Source organism: Peromyscus eremicus, chromosome 23 (assembly GCF_949786415.1).
Source record: "Peromyscus eremicus chromosome 23, PerEre_H2_v1, whole genome shotgun sequence".
Classification (NCBI taxonomy): domain Eukaryota; kingdom Metazoa; phylum Chordata; class Mammalia; order Rodentia; family Cricetidae; genus Peromyscus; species Peromyscus eremicus.
This window is the reverse complement of record NC_081438.1, coordinates 36128190-36133762: the sequence shown is the minus strand read 5'-3', so window position 1 is coordinate 36133762 and position 5573 is coordinate 36128190.

Here is a 5573-nt window from a genome sequence, read left to right as displayed (position 1 = left end):
AATCACAAATGGAGCTTGGGTTTCCCGCAAGATTTCTGCTGTTCTTCAAGGAGGCCGTGCCACCCAACATCAGAGAATCTAATTTGCCTTTGAATTAAATCAGCTTAATTGCCCTTGATGAGTAGGTGTTCAGTAATTCCTTGAGCTTGCTCAGTGTCTGTGCTGAGTATCACGTATCGTGTGATTTTCAGGAAATGATTAAGTCAATGATAGAACTGAGAGTTTTCTGATTCTAGGGGCCATCCCATTGAGCTCCAGCTGGCTCTCTGCATCCTGACTGTACTGAGCATTTCTCTGTAATCTTATCATCTTTTAATGAAATGGGAGACACTGTGGTGATTCTGGTAAGAAATCTGTATCAAATGTTGTTTGTAAAACTACAAATAGAAATCATCTTTCCATAAATATGTGATATCTTCCTTTGCTTCATTAAAACTGAGACATAGCATTTCTGATCATAACCACTCCTTGTTTGAATCTGTTTGGGTCTCCATTTGACTTCTCAGAGTTTGGTGATGTTCACTTTGGTTTGGTACTTTTTTGGGAAATTTTATTTACAGTTTATTTAATTTTCAAGCTTTTAAAATACAACTAAACTGGGAGGCGGGCTGGAGAGATGGCTCAGTGGTTAAGAGCACTGAATGTTCTTCCAGAGGACCTGGGTTAAACTCCCAGCACCCACATGGCAGCTCACAACTGTAACTCCAGTTCCCGGAGACCTGACACCCCACACAGATGTACATGCAGGCAAAATACCAGTGCACATCAAATAAGAATAATTAAAAATATATATCTAATAATATAAATAAATTGGGTAAAGTTTTTCTCACTAGGTTTGCCTTATTTCTATGTGGTGTTTATGAAGAGCAGAGATCATGTTTTCCTTTTGGAATCCATCATGAGTTCCTCCCTGTCCTATTACAGTGAATATAAAATAAACATGGCTGACTGGTCAATGGATTGGGCACCAAAGGCTAAAATGTTCCAGTCTTATCCAGTATCAGAAGCATCATGGGTTCGTCCACTTTAGTTTATACCCTTCCATTCTCTTCCTGAGTCATTTAGTCTAAAATCACTGCATGGGGCACATGGATGTGTCTACATATTTTACTGGAAGAGCAAAGTATGGCAACTTCAAGTGAGATCCAGTAGTTCATGGAGGGTCTTGCCTGCCTGGGTGTGGGGGTCCAACAAGGGGTGTCCTTACATAGTCAACAGGTGAGATGCAGAAAACCAAAGTTAAGTAAGGAAAGCATCCATGATTGAGAAGAACGGATGGAAGTTGGCTCTATAAAGAACTGCCCATGAACTCACTCTGTAGATCAGGCTGGCCTTAACTCAGAGATTCACCTGCCTCTGCCTCCAAAGAGCCGGGATCCAAGGCATGAGCTACCACCTTCCAGGCAACTCACTTAAAGGAAAGAATTTAACTGAGGGCTTGCTTAAGTTTCAAAGACTTAGTTCATTATCATCTCAATGGGGAGCATGACAGCATGCAGGCAGACATGATACTGGAGAATAAGCTGAGGGCTACATCCTGATCCACAGGGAGCAGGCAGAGAGAGACAGAGATGGCCTGGTGTGAGATTTTGAAACCTCGAAGTCCACCTCCAGTGACACACCTTCTCCACACCAAGGCCACATCTACTCCAACAAGACCACACCTCATCCTTCCCAACAGTCCAGCAACTGGGAACCAAGCATTCAAACATATTAGTCTATGGGCGCTACTCTCATCTAAACTACAACAATATTGACAGGAGAATGACAAAAATAGTAGTCACAAACAATACTCAATGATACTAGAAAAATTCAAAGAAAATACTAAAAAAAGATTTAAATTTGTATTAGAGCAGCCAGGAAGCTGCAAATCTCAAAATAGAAGTATTTAGAATAGTTGCAGTCTAGTATAGAGCCCCATCTCTCCAGATACGCTGCAGATCACATGTTCAAGCAATGCATCCAACCATTAGATTCTTCGTGTATTAGACCCACAAAAGACACAACCATTACTAAAGGGAAATCATCCATAGTTATACAGCCTTTGGCTATGCCAGCTTTGTTGATTGGGAAATGAATGGAAGGATTTCAGAAAACCCTTCTGTGTTCTCCACTGCAGTATCAATTTATCAACCTCATTCAGCCACACTGACTTCCAGGGAATCTCCCAGACAGTACCCACCCCTTTGTGTTTCAAGTGTCTTCTTGAAACCCCTTCTAGTGCTGTGAAGGCCATCCCATCTTACAGAAGACTTGAGTGCAGTTGGGTGTCATGGGGCATGGGAAGCTGATACAGGTGGACTGTGAGGACAAAGTCAGGCTAAGTTACCTAGGGAGACCTTGTTTCAAAAACGACAGAAACTAAGTCCAGCAAAATATCAGTTTTCTTTCTTTCTTTTTACCACTACCTTTTCTTTCTTTATTCTCATGATTTTCCCAACTGATCAGGGTAGAGTTGGTAAAACTTCCAACATTCCACATAAGAAACAGACACTGAATTTAATCTCTACCCTTAGAAAGGACACAATGAATGTCTGTGTGAGCTCTCTGGGACTTTTTGCAAGGTATCTAAACTGGCATCCCTGTATCTGTAGTGTGTCAGCACACTTTCCTCCATTCAGGGGTGGCTAGTTCTAGTTTCTCAAAAAATATGTGAGTCTCTCTACCTTTCACACTAGACACCAAATGTCTTCCTGGAGAAAAACTGAATGCCTTCTTCTTTCTAGTTCCTGTTATCACACTGTAACTGATGAGCATTTGTGATAGAAGATGGTATTTTTGTTTTGTTTTGTTTGTTTGTTTGTTTGTTTTCTGAGACAAGGTTTCTCTGTGTAGACCTGGCTGTCCTGGAACTAGCACTGAACACCAGGCAGTCCTTGAACTCAGAGATCCACTAGCCTCTGCCTCCCACGTGCTGGGACTAAAAGGTGTGCACTACCACTGTCTGGCTAGTTTTTGTGTTTTCATGTGTGTTGATTCTCATTTATGTGGAGGCCAGAGGTCAACTGCAGTGTCTTCCTCAACTGCTCTCTGCTTTATTTTTGAGACAGGATCTCTCACTGAATCAATTTGGCCAGATTGGATGACCAGTGAGCCCTGAGGCTCTGTCTCTGTCCCCCAACCCTAGGAGTACAGGCATGCACCACTATGCCCAGCTTTTACAGGTTGCTAGGGACGGAACTCAGGTCATCATGGTCTCCTGGCAAGCATTTTACTGACAGAGCTATCTCCACAGCCCCAGGGGTGCTGTTTTATTGTAGCACTTCCTTTATGGTTTGTTTCCCTGTCTCTATATTCTGCTGTGACCTCTGGTACTGACGTGGTACTGGAGCAAACTTCTTTAAACATGAAAAACTATCCTGACACTTGTCTCTAAAATTGTCAAGGGATAATTGTTGTCATATAACAACTACAAAATGAAATGAAAATCTCTTACTTAGTCTGATACATAAAGGCCTTCAACCCAGGTCCTAATCAACCTTCTTTGACTCATGCCCCATAAACCTGAAGAAGTTATTTACCCAAAGTCTTAACTTTGAAAAAATCTTTCCCTTTGGTGAACCCCTCTGTGTCATTTCTGGGCACACAACTAACCTTCGGAATCGAACATAATCACTAAGTGAAAAGCAAAGCTAAACGTGGAGGCATTTCTAAACCTCTCAGGATTTGACATGAAGTATTTTCTTGAGGTTTGCCCAAGTGGTACCCGACATATGAAAGAGACCGCTGTCATATATTCACAAGTAAACATCAAAGTAAAAATGGATCTGTTCCTTCTAAGAACAATGTCTTCTCCATGGAGACAGAGTCTTGGTCTGCCTGTCACCTAGTGAACTCAGCCCATCTGTCATGCACATGCCACCCAGTGTGGAATTAAGTATTTGTAGGTGAACAGCCACAGTGGAACAACAGAGAGAAATGAGTTCATACACAGTCTTCACATTTACTGGTGGAAATAGACTTTTAATGCATACTTTGTGTTTATATAAACTCTACGTTCTTTTAAAGGCTTTTATTATATTTGGAGCTTTTTGGCATCCAAATTAACATATTTACTATGCATTTCACTACTTAATAGATTTTAAAATATTCTAGATTTTAAAACTAAATTTGAGAAATCAAGCATGCTGTAAACCCTATCTAACCCCAAGAAGTATTTTTACTTCTGAAAAAAAATCACAAAAAAGGTGAACTTAAACTATCTGTTCTAAAATTTTTTACATTCCGTTTATGAATAAAGAAATACTAAGTTCATTATTATATGTCTCTCACTCTCTAGCAAGTCAGATTGTCAGACATGCTTCAGTAAACAATCTCTACGTTAACCTGTATCTTAATTCACTTCCTCTTAGAGATGGTCATGTCAATGTTAACACTGTGTCAGATGCAGTCTAAGCCCCAGAGCTTAAGTAACTCTCAAACTTGTAGTTTTTAGCATGGATATGTTCACCATAGTTACATATCTGCACACACATGTACAGTGTGCTATGCATTAAATTATTTCAAGTAACTGAAGTCTGTCTAGCAGACATTCAGCCAGTCTACACAGACTTAGACAGTAGTATCCAAACATAGCACTGAGCTGAAACTGGAAAATCCCAGCAAAACCTACTGCAGTATTCAGAGAAAGAATCAAGATTCCTAACATACTGAGTTGTGCAGATACAAAAGTGCTTACTTAACATGACAAAATTACCAAAATAAAAACATTTTGAAGGTTATTTGGTTCTAGCAATATTAACTATTCTTTACTTTTGGATAATTTAACATCTGCATTTTAAATTTTTTATAAACAACCTCTTTGTAACAACTTTTTTTTAAAGCACACAAAAAGCAGTGCAAGCTATAATCTGATAGGTTTTTCATCTTGGTCACCTCATCACAAGTAACTCAAGAAGTGTTTGACTATGTGGCTCCAGGAACATCCAGCACTGACCAGATCCCGTCATCTCACTCATTGTTTGTGGCCCCCAATTCTAAAACAGGCTGCTGAAACAGGAAGAATTTGAGCAGTAAAAGTACCTCATATGCCGAGAGTGTCACCGATGCCTCATGATTACAGACTAAATGCAGCTAAGAACTTCACAATCCTGGTCTCTCTACCCAATGGACGTAGAGTTCCCATTTCCAGAGGGGTCGACCTGTACGCTAGTGCTTCCCCACCGCATTCACAGAATTCACCTGTGAACCTGTGGTCACACAGAAATTTAACGCAGATTGCTGTGGAATCTCCCAATGTTTCTGAGGAAACCGTCAAGTAGAGACCCTATGTGTCTCCCTTCTCTCCCTGAGGAGTTAACACACAGAGTTGTTGTAAATAAGCAGAGCCATGTAGACTTATACATGTTTATATATTACAGGTGATCTGTAGTAAGATATACGAAAATATTAAAAATTGTTTGACAGTTTTTAATTTCACTTTAGATTCAGTTTTCAACTGCATTGATAATACTGAAAGATAACAGATAGTCTTCTTTATAAAACAGAAAGCTCCTTGCTATACTCCCTCCAGAATTTAGTGAATTCAAAAGTATTGCATATTCCAGGTACCAACATTACGCAGCGTTTATGCC